The following is a 15,859-nucleotide window of genomic DNA, read 5'->3' as shown; positions in this document are numbered from 1 at the left end:
CATGAGAAAACACGGCCACAACATGTATAGCCTCTGTGTTGCGTCCATGTTTGGTCCGTTTTTTACTGACCACCGTTAGTAGATGATTTTCAAATTAATTTTCGGGTGAGCAGGGTCCGTGGAATATGGATAACACACAGAGGGCAAAAAACAGACACAAGGACCAAACACAGATTCCTCACGCAATAAAACACAGACGGATTTTATTTTTTTCACAGATATTAAATGGACACGGAAATGTGAACAAGGCCTAACGTGTCTGTTCACACCAGGGTCAGTGAAAAAAATCACAGAGACATGCACTACTTTGGTCTGCGATGTTGACCAAGCATCCATTATAGTCTATGGGTCCATGATAAAGGATGGGATCCGTGTTTGGTCCATTTTTCACTGACCACAGATAGAAGACGCTTTTTTCAGCTGTTGAGTGTCCGTGGAATACATGTGACACACGGAGGGTAAAACACAGACACACGGATGCATTTTTTCACCGTCATCAAATGGACACAGAAAGGTAAAGGAGGCCATAGGGCTCATGCACATGAACGTATTTCCTTTCCGTGCTTGTTCCGTTTTTTTTTTTTTTTGCAGACCATATGCGCAACCATTCATTTTAACAGAAGTTACTCCGTGTGCATTCCATTTCCCTATGTCCGTTCTGCAAAAAAAAAAAAGAACATGCCCTGTCATTGTCTGCATTGCGTTCTATTAGGGGCCAGCTGTTCCGTTCCCCAAAATACGTAAATGCACGCGGACGTCATCCGTATTTTTTGCGGATCCCTGTTTTGCGAACCGCAAAATACATATGGTTGTGTGCATGAGGCCTTAGGGTGTTATTTCTGAAAGACAGGAGAGGTAAGACACCACAAAGCATGGTATGGGTTAGGCCTCATGCACACGGCCATAGGTATTTTGCGGTCAGCAAAATATGGATCCCTATGCTGCCATTTTCTTTTGCATTTAAATAGAAATGTCCCATCCTTGTCTGTAAAGCGAACAGGAATAGGACATGTTCTATCTTTTTTGCGGGGCCGTGGAACGGACATAGGGATGCGGACAGCACACGGAGTGCTGGCCACATCTTTTGCGGCCCCATTGAAATGAATGGGTCCGCATCAGATTTACAAAAAATGCATATCGGACACAGACCAAACACATGCAGTTGGCCTTAAAATGAAAGCCGTCAGATCCTTGATCTGAGCTGTCCTGACAATGGCAGCGCCAAGGCCCTGTTCAAGGTGGTGATGTGGCGATAAACATGTGGTCTCTCTCCATTATAGGAGATACAGAGTGCGTGTGTGTCCCTGTAACAGCACCCCAGCTCTTAGACAGCGTCAGAGCATCCGTTAAGCACCTCCTTTACAGATTCAGGGTCCACGTATAGTCAACGTGGTCTGTTAGGCACCGTGTTGGTCACAGGTGATGCTCCATAAACAGAACAGTACAACAGAAATAAGAGCGCCAATGTGACCGCGGCCTTAGGATGGTGGGGGCCACAACCAGCTGTTTTTGGGGCGCTCTGTCCATCCCAGCTTTGGACATATTACCCAAATGACCATTGGCCCCTCAAGCCTGGCATCTAGCCTGGTTTGCCTGGTGCTGGGGGGGTTAAACCCAAAAGAGAGGATGGAGGTGAGGGGCAGGAAGAGGAACGGGAGGGGCGCATATAGCTGCACATGGGTCCAGCACTTTTCATTCATATGATAATACTGATAATACTGACTATTAGCACATTGGGGGAGGGGGGCTCTCCACTTTAGCACCTGAATTGTAATGCATATGTGGACGAACCCACTGCCATCCCAATATCTCCAGTCAGAAACGGTGGAATTTAACTCCTTCACTTTTTCCCCCTCTTTCAGAGATAAGCGTCACAAGCCACTTAACCAATCACGGCCATAGACACAAATTGTAACGGCTAATAGCTCAGTCTTAGGGCTTATCCAGACGGCCGTATGTATTTTGCGGAACGCACATGGCCACCACTCTCATAGAAAGTGCCTATCCTTGTCCGCAATTGCAGACAAGAATAGGACATGCTCTATATTTTTTGCAGGGCCGTGAAATGGAACAACGGATGCGGACAGCACACAGTGTCCTGTCCACATCTTTTGCGGTCCCATCGAAATGAATGTGTCTGCACCAGTTCCTCAAAAATGCGGAACGGGTGAGGAACAAAACATATGTCCGTCTAATCATATTGTGAAAAGTTCTGCAACTTTTTAATATAGTTCATCCATCAATACCATTTTTACGACTCTGCTTGCTGCCTGTGAATGGCACTACTATTTGGGGGTCATTTTTTGGCGGTCTTTTTTTGTACCTTTTACGCTGGCATTCCTCCTGGAATATACACCTAATTTATAAGCGTGTCATAAATTAGGCACATCTTTGGTAGTCCTTGTGCCTGTCGGAATATCTTTTATAGTTTTTCGGCAGCTTTTATGCCTTTTTCCTGGCATAAAAAGAGTAAATTTGCCGGGGCCGCTGCCATGCCCTCAACACTCCTTTGTGTTGAACGTAGCGTGAAAGTGCCCATGCAACTTAAAAAGTCACAATAAAAAGGGGTCTTTCGACAGTTTTACGCTAAAAAGAGGAGTAAAGCTTCATAAATGACCCCCATTGTTTACTTCAGAGCTTGAAAACCTGTCTCGATCATGTAAGTAGGAAGATGTGATGATAGCTTTAGTTCACATTTGGTGCCAGCAAGCAGAGATTTTAAAGGAGCTGTCCATCTTTCAGCCTGAACCTACCACCCACCCATATTGCTGGACCGGTGAAGGGAGGTGACAATAACGTACTTCCCGACTCTGGGTTCCTTCTCATTTGGTCCCCCTGTCTCTAATGCGCTGCGGTCCATCGTGTCAACACCTGGTGTTATGGGGTGATGTATCCCCCATGCGTCAAATAAGTGGGTGACACATGGGGACACGTCACCACTGCGGCACCCGTGACCCCCGTGAAAATGGGTGTTAAAACATGGGACTGCAACTCGTCAGTGGCAGCAGGGGACCGAAGGAGCCAGAACCCAGTGTCGGGGAGTAGGTAAGTATTCTTTCCTCTGCAGGTCTGGAAACATGGGGCCGTCAGTCTGAAAGGCCCCCGAATGTAGACAACCCCTTTAAAGACTATGAGGAATTGAAACACAAAGTAAATGAAATCAGCCAATCAGAGCTCGGCTTTCATTCATTGAACTGCTCTGCCAAAATGAAAGCTCCACCGTGATTGGTTGCTATGGGCAACTCGGTTAGTCTTTCCGTTAGATGAGGCCTATTATTGTGCAACATCTCTAATATACTTTCCGTAATGAGATATACAGTATGCTTGCTGTCATTGAATGCAAACCATCTTGTTTACACTCTGAGGCTGAAACACACACCCTAGCCTAGGCCTGCACACGGCTGGCAGTTGGTTACAATGTGTGCGGTCAGCCTGGACTCTCTGGGACAGGAGATAGATTCATTCTGCTGCTCACAAGGGCATTGCTTTTAGACTGACACACTGAAACAAAACCCTCCGCTGTGTGAGTAGGACCATCTCAGTATAGGTTGTTTTCAACTTTTAGATGTAAACAAGAATGTTAGCGTTCACTGACAGTAAGCAGAGATGTTGATGAAGGGTGGAAACACAAAGTACAATAGAAGGTCGCAGACCTGTTCAGCTTCGTATACATAGGACTGGACATCCCCTTTAATAGTTAAAACACATGTAAAGGGAGGGATTCTGCAGTCGAGACATTGCCATAGCAACCAGGCAGAGACAAGAAATGTCATCTCTTACATAGGGCTGACTGCTGCGGGCGACACGTCTATTTTTTATATGGCACTCGTTTCCATAAAAAAGGCCATTGTCTGTTGATGTCGGGCGTGCCCCTGAGTATGCTACACCCAGAGCACCCCAGGCCCTTTGTTTTACATCCAATAGGGCAGGATGTGTATTCATGTCTGTCGGCCATAGGGATCTATCGCCCCGTGACCAGCGATCATCGGAGTGTGGAGATGTAGACAGAACCATTGTATAAAACCAGTAAAACGAGCACAAAATGAATACCACATGTACTGTATATATGGCTGCCACAAAAGGAGCCATCCTGGGGCCCCTTCAAGTGCCCTTGTGGGAGCATTTGTAGCCGTCAGTGTAAAGCCTCATTCACACGTCGGTGTTCCCCAATCATTTTCAATGTGTGTATTCACACATAAGTGTTTTAGCACAGTCCGTAGGTCAGTGTTTTTAGCACGGATGCATGCTCTATTTTGTATGTTTTCACGGATCCATCACGGAACTGCTTGCCGGATTCTTCTAACACTAGTGTGAATGTAGCCTAAGGGTACATTCACACGGGACAGGTCCAGATCAGAAAATCCTCAGTGGCAAATACCAATTTATGTCGTGATTGCTGCGGGGTGGCGACAGATCATCAGTATGAGATTGGCAGATGTCCGACCCCTGATGCACCTACCGATTAGCTGTCTGAGGAAGCTGCGGCGCTCACCAGAGCTCTGGCGAGTGCCGTGGCCTCCTCACAGAATACCAAGCACAGCGCCCTCCATGTGATAGTGGCTGTGCTTGGTATTGCAGCCCAGGTCCATTCACTTGAATGGGACTGAACTGTGGCTAGACCATATGACCTATTTACGTGACGTCACTGGTATAGAAATAGGCCGCAGAGCTCACCGGAGTTGGACCCCCACCGATCAGATACGATGACCTATCCTAAGGATAGGTTCTGCTGGGGCAGTACATTGTGCTGCACTGTGGTATATGGATCTGCTGGGGCAGTATATTGTTCTGCACTGTGGTATATGGTTCTGCTGGGGCAGTATATTGTGCTGCACTGTGGTATATGGATCTGCTGGGGCAGTATATTGTGCTGTACTGTTGTATTTGATTCTGCTGGGGCAGTATATTTTGCTGCACTGTGGTATTTAGTTCTGCTGGGGCAGTATATTGTGCTGCACTGTGGTATATGGATCTGCTGGGGAAGTATATTGTGCTGCACTGTGGTATATGGATCTGCTGGGGCAGTATACAGTATTGTGCTGCACTGTGGTATATGGATCTGCTGGGGCATTATATTGTGCTGCACTGTGGTATATGGTTCTGCTGGGGCAGTATATTGTGCTGCACTGTGGTATTTGGTTCTGCTAGGGCAGTATATTGTGCTGCACTGTGGTATATGGATCTGCTGGGGCATTATATTGTGCTGCACTGTGGTATATGGTTCTGCTGGGGCAGTATATTGTGCTGCACTGTGGTATATGGTTCTGCTGGGGCAGTATATTGTGCTGCACTGTGGTATATGGTTCTGCTGGGGCAGTATATTGTGCTGCACTGTGGTATTTGATTCTGCTGGGGCGATATTTTGTTAGGCACTACGGTTCTGCTGGCCCAACCTACATCTATGGGTTCTGCCTACATCTGTTATCCTTCCTTCTGTCATTTTCGACCCACCTACTACATGGGGCCACTTTTAGGATTTTTTCCAGGGCCACTTTAAGTTCCCAGTCCGCATCTGGTACAGACAAAAGTAGACGTTACAGAGTAAGGCTACTTTCACACTGGCGTTTTGGCTTTCCGTTTGTGAGATCCGTTCAGGGCTCTCACACGCGGTCCAAAACGGATCAGTTTTGCCCTAATGCATTCTGAATGGATAAGGATCCGCTCAGAATGCGTCAGTTTGCCTCCGATCCATCTCCATTCCGCTCTGGAGGCGGACACCAAAACGCTGCCTGCACCGTCTGACGATGCGGAGGCAAACGGATCTGTCCTGACACACAATGGGGACGGTACCGTTTTCTCTGACACAATGCAAAATGGATCCGTCCTCCATTGACTTTCAATGGTGTTCAAGACGGATCCGTTTTGGCAATTTTAAAGATAATACAAACGGATCCGTTCTGAACGGATGCATGCAGTTATATTATCGGTGCGGATCCGCAACAAACGCGAGTGTGAAAGTAGCCTAACAAACTAAACGAATGTTACAAGAGCCAAAATAATTACAAAAAAAATGAAATCTGAAAACTTGTTACTAAATATTCATAATATATTTAGAACATTACTATTGATGTATTAACCCTTTTGTTAATTTTTTTCTCTCCTTTTTTTGTCTTCCAAGAGCCGTAACTTTTGTACTTTCCACATAATCATATGAGGGCCATTTAATTTACCATATCTTGTATTTGAAAGAAGAAAAAAAATTCTTTCATTTTGGTACCATTTGCTGTGCACTATTACATGTTACCGTTCGGGCGCGGACTGGCCCACCGGAGAGTCGGGGAAATCCTCGGTGGGCCCCTGCCTAGTTACAGTATACATATCATATTAAATCAGCAGCGGCAGGCAGCCCCAGCTTTCTGCTGGCAAGTGCCACTGCCCTGTGGCGTAGCATGGGGGGGGGCGTTGGTGACAAGTGGGGGGCAGCGGGCAGGGCACAGGGAGATGAAAGCTTCCATTGTGGAAGCGTTCATCTCCATAGTCATCTGTATCGCTTTCCTCTGGACAGCGATACAGATGGATTTTGCTGGGCAGGGGAGAAGCGTCTCCCTTCCCCGTTCATCTGATCGGCTGCAGGCACTATTTTTATATGGTACTATACATGAGAGGAGCGCTGTAGGGGCACTTCTTACTGGCACATGATTGGGGGGCACTATGGGGGCATCTACTGAGGCCACAAAGAAGGGGTATTTTATATGGTGGGCACTATGGGGGAAGGGGGGAGAGGAACACTATGGGGGCTTCTACTAAGGCCACAAAGAAGGGGTATTTTTTTATGGGGGGCTCTGTATAGGGGCATTTTATACTGGGACACATTATGGTGGGTACTATGGAGAAGGGGGAGAGGAGTACTATGGGGTCATCTAGGAAGGGGCACTAAGAAGGGGTATTTTATACTTGCAAATTATGGGGGACACTGAGGGCATCTACTGGGGCACTATATATGGGGCATTTTATACTGGTACATTATGGGGCGGCACTAGGAAGAAGGGGAGAGAGGAGCACTATGGGGGCATTTACTGGTCGGCACTATATAGGGGTATTTTATACTGGCACATTATGGGGGCACTATGGTGGCATTAGCTCAACTGGGGGCATTAAAAGGGGGTATTTTTTGCACTGGCACACATTATAAGGGGGGATTTTTGTACTGTCACATTATAAGAAGAATTATTACTACTGGGGGCATTATGATGGGCTTTATTAATACTGGGGGTCTATGGAGAACATGATTACTAGTATGGGCACTATGGGAGCATTATTACTTCTGGGGCATGTTGGGGGCACTGTAGGAGCACTATTACTACTATGTGTGCTCTAGCAGAGAATTATTCCTATTGGTGGGACTTTTGGGAGCACTATTACTGTGGGGGCACCCTGGCACAGTATCAGCTTACCACAATTATTTCTGGGGGACATTATGTTTATACTATTAGTGTCAGGGGCGCTATTTGCTGGGCACAGTTATTTTAGGGCACTGTGTGCCAATAATTATTGAAGGGCACTATCTGCATGGTACTACTATTATCAGGGGGTTTATCTGTTTCTGCAGTATAGTATTGGGGAGCACAGCGGCACAGTATTGGGGGGGGGGTAGGATGATGTCTCCAGAAGATAGGAAGATGATGGAAAAGTAGTAAACTAAGATTTTTTTGGGGCAAACTGCAGAGACGAGAAATGGCAGAAAAATGGTGGTCTTGTCTGAAGGTCTGAGAGTAGAAGAAGAGGAAAGAGATGTTGATGTAAGAGGTATGGGGCGCTGTATTACCCTATATGTTCTGTAGTGATGGGAGGGTGGATATAGAATTTGGCCCACCCTGCCGCATCCTGGCCCCAGACTTCAGGTCACACTGTGCGTGTTCTTAAATCTGGGGGCTCACACCCATCTACTCTATTATCTGTATTTTCATTTTGTGCTTTAATACCTAGGTTTCAAGTAAAAAAAAAAAACACAGCTTTCCTATAATAAAGTCATATAAAATTATAAATAACAGAAAAATAAAAAAAAGACATATACAGTGCTGCCCATAATTATTCATACCCCTGGCAAATTTTGACTTAAAGTTACTTTTTTTAAACCAGCAAGTAATTTTTTGATGGGAAATGACATAGGTGTCTCCCAAAAGATAATATGACGATGTACAAGAGGCATTATTGTGGGGAAAAAACATTTCTCCGCTTTTATTTACATTTGAGCAAAAAGTGTCCAGTCCAAAATTATTCATACCCTTCTCAATAATCAATAGAAAAGCCTTTATTGGCTATTACAGCAATCAAACGCTTCCTATAATTGCAGACCAGCTTCTTGCAGGTCTCCACATATTATTTTTTGCCCATTCATCTTTAGCAATGAGCTCCAAATCTTCCAGGTTGGAGGGTCTTCTTGCCATCACCCTGATCTTTAGCTCCCGCCACAGATTCTAAATTGGATTCAAGTCTGGACTCTGGCAGGGCCTCTCCAAAACGTTAATGTTGTTGTCCGCTAACCATTTCTTCACCACTTTTGCTGTGTGTTTTGGGTCATTGTCATGCTGAAATGTCCACTGGTGCCCAAGGCCAAGTTTCTCTGCAGACTGCCTGATATTGTCGTTGAGAATCCTCATGTATTGCTCTTTTTTCATGGTGCCCTTTACTGTGATTAGGTTCCCTGGTCCATTGGCTGCAAAACACCCCCAAAGCATTAGGTTCCCACCACCATGTTTGACAGTGGGGATGGTGTTCTTTGGGTTGAAGGCTTCTCCTTTTTTATGTCAAATGAAGGAAACATCATTGTGACCAAAGAATTACATTTTTGTTTCATCTGACCATAACACAGAAGACCAGATGAGCTTTTGCAAAGGCCAAGCGAGCTTTTGTGTGCCTTATCTGGAGAAGTGGTCCTCCTTGGTCTGCATTGTGCAGTGTCCGTTGGAATGTCTGCCTTGAGACATTGCCACCAGCAGAGCCCAGATTCACCAGGATGGCCTTGGTGGTGATCCTTGGATTCCTTTTCACCTCTCTAACTATCCTCCTGGTCAGCACGGGTGTCACTTTTGGCTTCCGACCACGTCCTCTGAGATTTTCCACAGTGCGGAACATCTTGTATTTTTTAATAATACTTTGCACTGTAGCCACTGGAACTTGAAAATATTTACAAATGGCCTTGTAGCCCTTTCCTGACTTGTGAGCAGCCACAATGCGCAGCCGCAGGCCCTCACTGAGCTCCATAGGCGTGCACAGCCTATTGCATTAGGGTGTGCACCCTAAAGCACAAACACACGCCACGCGCGCGCATGTGTGTGTGTGTGTGTATATATATATACAGGGTGGGCCATTTATATATTTATATGGATACACCTTAATAAAATGGGAATGGTTGGTGATATTAACTTCCTGTTTGTGGCACATTAGTATATGTGAGGGGGGAAAATTTTCAAGATGGGTGGTGACCATGGCGGCCATTTTGAAGTCGGCCATTTTGAATCCAACTTTTGTTTTTTCAATAGGAAGAGGGTCATGTGACACATCAAACTTATTGAAGATTTCACACGAAAAACAATGGTGTGCTTGGTTTTAACGTAACTGTATTCTTTCATGAGTTATTTACAAGTTTCTCTTTGTTTACAGCCATTGACATGTCGCCGAGGTTAACACGTGAGGAGCGGATAGAAATTGTGTTGATGTCTGGTGAACGCAGTAACCGGGTCATTGCAGCAGATTTCAATGCAAGACACCCTACGAGACCACCCGTCTCCCATGCTACAGTTAGCAAACTGCTTGCTAAGTTTCGTGAAACTCGTTCAGTGTTGGATTTGCCAAAATGTGGACGCATGAAATCTGTCTCTAATGAAGAAACATCAGTGGCTGTCCTAGCTTCATTCAGCAAGAGCCCACAGCGTAGCACTCGCCGCATGTCACTGGAGAGTGGCATTAGTCAAACATCCCTTCGGTGGATATTAGCTACTCACAAATGGCACCCTTACAAACTCCAGCTACTGCAGCATCTCAACGAGGATGACCCAGATCGGCGCACTGAATTTGCAGAATGGGCAAAACAAAAATTGGAACAGGACCCTCAGTTTACGCAGAAGATTTTGTTCAGTGATGAGGCAAACTTTTATGTGAATGGTGAAGTTAGGGCTCTTTCACACTTGCGTTCTTTTCTTCCGGCATAGAGTTCCGTTGTCAGGGCTCTATGCCGGAAGAATCCTGATCAGTTTTATCCTAATGCATTCTGAATGGAGTGAAATCCGTTCAGGATGCATCAGGATGTCTTCAGTTCCGGAACGGAACGTTTTTTGGCCGGAGAAAATACCGCAGCATGCTGCGCTTTTTGCTCCGGCCAAAAATCCTGAAGACTTGCCGCAAGGCCGGATCCGGAATTAATGCCCATTGAAAGGCATTGATCCGGATCCGACATTTAGCTTTTTCTGAATGGTTACCATGGCTGCCGGGACGCTAAAGTCCTGGCAGCCATGGTAAAGTGTAGCGGGGAGCGGGGGAGCAGTATACTTACCGTCCGTGCGGCTCCCCGGGCGCTCCAGAGTGACGTCATTCTGGAGCGCCCCGGGAGCCGCGCGGACTGTAAGTATACCGCTCCCCGCTCCTACTATGGCAACCAGGACTTTAATAGCGTCCTGGCTGCCATAGTAACACTGAACGCATTTTGAAGACGGATCCGTCTTCAAATGCTTTCAGTACACTTGCGTTTTTCCGGATCCGGCGTGTAATTCCGGCAAGTGGAGTACACGCCGGATCCGGACAACGCAAGTGTGAAAGAGGCCTTAACAAACAAAACCACCGCTATTGGTCTGACACTAACCCACATTGGATAGATCCCTCCAAGACTGTTGGAACAAAAAAATTGATGGTATAGTGTGGTATATGGGGTACAAAGATAGTGGGGCCATTCTTCATCAATGGAAACCTCAAGGCCACTGGATATGCGAAATTGCTACATGATGATGTGTTTCCCTCTTTATGCACTGAAGCTGGCACGTTCCCTGAGTTTTTCCAGCAAGATGGTGCACCACCACATTATGGGTGTCAGGTCCGAGCATTCCTAGATGAACAGTTTCCTGGAAAGTGGATTGGTCGTCGTGGGCCAGTTGAATGGCCCCCAAGGTCTCCCGATCTGACCCCCTTAGACTTTTATCTTTGGGGTCATCTGAAGGCCATTGTCTATGCTGTGAAGATACGAGATGTGCAGCACCTGAAACTACGGATACTGGAAGCCTGTGCTAGCATTTCTCCTGCGGTGTTGCTATCAGTGTGTGAAGAGTGGAAGAAGAGGGTTGCATTGACAATCCAACACAATGGGCAGCACATTGAACACATTTTATAAGTGGTCAGAAACTTGTAAATAACTCATGAAAGAATAAAGTTACGCTACTTAAAACCAAGCACACCATTGTTTTTCTTGTGAAATTCCCAATAAGTTTGTGTCACATGACCCTCTTCCTATTGAAAAAACAAAAGTTGGATTCAAAATGGCCGACTTCAAAATGGCCACCATGGTCACCACCCATCTTGAAAAGTTTCCCCCCTCACATATACTAATGTGCCACAAACAGGAAGTTAATATCACCAACCATTCCCATTTTATTAATGTGTATCCATATATATACACACACACACACACACGTGGGGGCATGATCATCTGTGTGGAATCTGACACAGATGCGGGGGGGGATCTGTGGATGACACTCTTATGGGGGGCCGGGGGGATCTGTGGATGACACACATATATAGCAGCGCCAGCATCTTGTGCTATATGTGTCATGATCATCCACAGATATCTACCCCCCCCCCCCATAACAGTGTCCCTGACAGTGACTGACCCCCAACAGGGGGTGGAGGCCGGCAACTATTGTAAGACGGACCCCGCGTTCCTTATGTAAGTGAGCTTAAAGGGAACCTGTCACCAAAAAAATCGCTTACTAAGCTGTTAATAGTACCTTATAGTGCTGCATAGTAGTGTCCTAATGCACTTTTTCTTCGTTTAGCCGCATTTAGCCTTCTTGAGAAATCAATGTTTTATTCAGCCGCTGCCCCCTTGCTTCAAGTCAAGTTTGAAATCAAGGGAGCAGCGGCCTAGGCATCTCCAATGCTGCTCTCCCCGCCGCCTTTATTGACACGCCAGATCTCAGTGCTGGGACCGCGCTCCCAGCCCGCATGCGCAGTAAAGGGCTGCTGTAGCCTGTAGCGCGATCCCGGCTCCGGCTCGTACACTCAGCCAGCTTCAGTTTCGCTACTGCGCATGTGCCCGCCTTACATACTAGCGCAGTTACAGAAGATGCCGGGCGCAAGCGCAGTAGCGAAACTGAAGCCAGCTGAGTGTACGAGCCGGAGCCGGGATCGCGCTACAGGCTACAGCAGCCCTTTACTGCGCATGCGGGCTGGGAGCGCGGTCCCAGCACTGAGATCTGGCGTGTCAATAAAGGCGGCGGGGAGAGCAGCATTGGAGATGCCTAGGCCGCTGCCCCCTTGACTTCAAACCTGACTTGAAGCAGGGGGCAGCGGCTGAATAAAAGGAGGCTAAGGGTCCATTCACACGTCCGTTTTTTCTTTCCTGATCTGTTCCGTTTTTTCAGGAACAGATCTGGACCAGATCTGGACCCATTCATTTTCAATGGGTCCTGGAAAAAATCGTGCTGTCCGTTTCCGTTGTTCCGTTCCGCATGTCCGAAAAAATATAAAACATGTCCTATTCTTTTCCGCAAAAATCGGATCCTGGACCAATACAAAGTCAATGGATCCGCAAAAAACGGAAGACATTCGTATGTCATTACGTATGTCATCCGTTTTATGCGGATTCCGTTCCTGGAAATTAGGCTTCCTCCCCAGTATTAAATGTGACCAGTGCGGCCCCCCTCCCTCTATATTCATTGGTGGCCAGTGCGGCAGTGCGGATTCCCAGTAAGTTTTCTACAGATCAGATTTTTCACTTCGTGAAAAACTCAGATCCGACAGTATATTCTAACACAGAGGCGTTCCCATGGTGATGGGGACGCTTCTAGTTAGAATATACTGAGAACGGTGTACATGACTGCCCCCTGCTGCCTGGCAGCACCCGATCTCTTCCAGGGGGCTGTGATCTGCACAATTAACCCCTCAGGTGCTGCGCCTGAGGGGTTAATTGTGCATATCATAGCCCCCTATAAGAGATCAGGGGCTGCCAGGCAGCAGGGGGCAGACCCCCCTCCCTCCCCAGTATTAAATGTGACCAGTGCGGCCTCACCTCTCCCCCCCCCTCCCCCATCATTGGTGGCCAGTGCGGATTCCCAGTATTAATAAATGTGCCCAGTGCGGTCTCACCTCTCCCCCCCCCCCCCATCATTGGTTGCCACTGCGGATTCCCAGTATTAATAAATGTGCCCAGTGCGGTCTCACCTCTCCCCCCCCCCCCATCCTTGGTGGCCAGTGCGGATTCCCAGTATTAATAAATGTGCCCAGTGCGGTCTCACCTCTCCCCCCCCCCCCCCCCATCATTGGTGGCAGCGGAGAGTTCCGATCGGAGTCCCAGTTTAAATCGCTGGGGCTCCGATCGGTTACCATGGCAGCCAAGACGCTATTGCAGTCTTGGCTGCCATGGTTACTTAGCAATAAATACAAGCATTATACTTACCTGCGACTGCGAGCTGCGATGTCTGACCGGCCGGGAGCTCCTCCTACTGGTAAGTGACAGGTCTGTGCTAAAAGCAATGCGCCGCACAGACCTTTCACTTACAAGTAGGAGGAGCTCCCGGCCGGTCAGACATCGCAGCTCGCAGTCGCAGGTAAGTATAATGCTTCTATTTATTGCTAAGTAACCATGGCAGCCAAGACTGCAATAGCGTCTTGGCTGCCATGGTAACCGATCGGAGCCCCAGCGATTTAAACTGGGACTCCGATCGGAACTCTCCGCTGCCACCAATGATGAAGGGGGGGGGAGAGGTGAGACCGCACTGGGCACATTTATTAATACTGGGAATCCGCACTGGCCACCAATGATGGGGGGGGGGGGGGGGGGGGAAGAGGTGAGACCGCACTGGGCACATTTATTAATACTGGGAATCCGCACTGGCCACCAATGATGGGGGGGGGTGGGGGGGAAGAGGTGAGACCGCACTGGGCACATTTATTAATACTGGGAATCCGCAGTGGCAACCAATGATGGGGGGGGGGGGGAGAGGTGAGACCGCACTGGGCACATTTATTAATACTGGGAATCCGCAGTGGCAACCAATGATGGGGGGGGGGGAGAGGTGAGGCCGCACTGGTCACATTTAATACTGGGGAGGGAGGGGGGTCTGCCCCCTGCTGCCTGGCAGCCCCTGATCTCTTATAGGGGGCTATGATATGCACAATTAACCCCTCAGGCGCAGCACCTGAGGGGTTAATTGTGCAGATCACAGCCCCCTCGAAGAGATCGGGAGCTGCCAGGCAGCAGGGGGCAGTCATGTACACCGTTCTCAGTATATTCTAACTAGAAGCGTCCCCATCACCATGGGAACGCCTCTGTGTTAGAATATACTGTCGGATTTGAGTTTTCAAATGTTTCCGTTTTTTGCGGATCCGCAAAAAACGGATGACATACGGAAACATTTTCAGGAACAACGGATCCGCAAAAAACGGACCGAAAATCGGGATGTAGAAAAATACGGACGTGTGAATGTAGCCTAAATGCGGCTAAACGAAGAAAAAGTGCATTAGGACACTACTATGCAGCACTATAAGGTACTACATACTAGAACATACTTTGCACAAGTTTATTATTTACAACTTAAAGGGAACCTGTCACCAAAAAAATCGCTTAGGGTACTTTCACACTTGCGGCAGGACGGATCCGACATGCTGTTCACCATGTCGGATCCGTCCTGCGGCTATTTCGCCGTGCCGCCGGACCGCCGCTCCGTCCCCATTGACTATAATGGGGATGGGGGAGGAGCTCCGGCGCAGCACGGCGGTGCACGGCGAAGGCCACCGGACTAAAAAGCCTGACATGCAGTAATTTTAGTCCGGCGGCCTTTCGCCGTGCTGCGCCGGAGCTCCTCCCCCGTCCCCAGTATAGTCAATGGGAACGGAGCGGCGGTCTGGCGGCACGGCGAAATAGCCGCAGGACGGATCCGACATGGTGAACAGCATGTCGGATCCGTCCTGCCGCAAGTGTGAAAGTACCCTAAGCGATTTTTTTGGTGACAGGTTCCCCTTCCCCTAGTTGTAAATAATAAACTTGTGCAAAGTATGTACTAGTATGTATACTACTATCTAATAATCCTTATCTAGCACTTAACACTTCACTAACTTACTGGGGACAGTCAGGACTCCACTCCAGACTTTTTCTTTTTACTGTGGCAGACTGCTGGCAGTGCACAAAAAATGCAAGGGCATTGGGCAGTTAGGCACACTGGGCACGGGCGGGCAGGCAGGCTCCCGCTCTTCACATAATTTCAAAATAGGCAGGCAGCCGGCGGCAACGTGACATCACTCACTCCGTCACGCCGCACGCGCATGCTTCTCCCACTTTAGAAGCAGGCGGAGCAGGCGCGTGACGTCGGAGTGAGTGACGTTACGACGCCGGCCGCCGGGAGACTGAGACAAGGAGGCGGAGCACAGCACAGCGGAGCAGTGGGGGTGGAGTCTGGACTGGATGGATTACACTACAGATGAGACCAGCATCCAGCAGTATGTAGTATGTCACACTCTCTGACATGATGAAGCAGCTGTGCGGTCGGACACTAGTGCGGGGCGGCTGGCAGTGCAGGAAGCGGAGCACAGGGGTGTGATTAGGGTGTGCCCAGGCACACCCGGCACACCCCGTGCGCACGCCTATGCTGAGCTCCTTTGTCTTGGCCATGACTGTTCACAAACCAACTGCAGAGAGCTGCTGTTTTTCACCTGT

Source organism: Bufo bufo, chromosome 1 (genome assembly GCF_905171765.1).
Source record: "Bufo bufo chromosome 1, aBufBuf1.1, whole genome shotgun sequence".
Classification (NCBI taxonomy): Eukaryota; Metazoa; Chordata; class Amphibia; order Anura; family Bufonidae; genus Bufo; species Bufo bufo.
The sequence above is the reverse complement of the archived record's forward strand: the minus strand, read 5'-3'. Positions refer to the sequence as shown.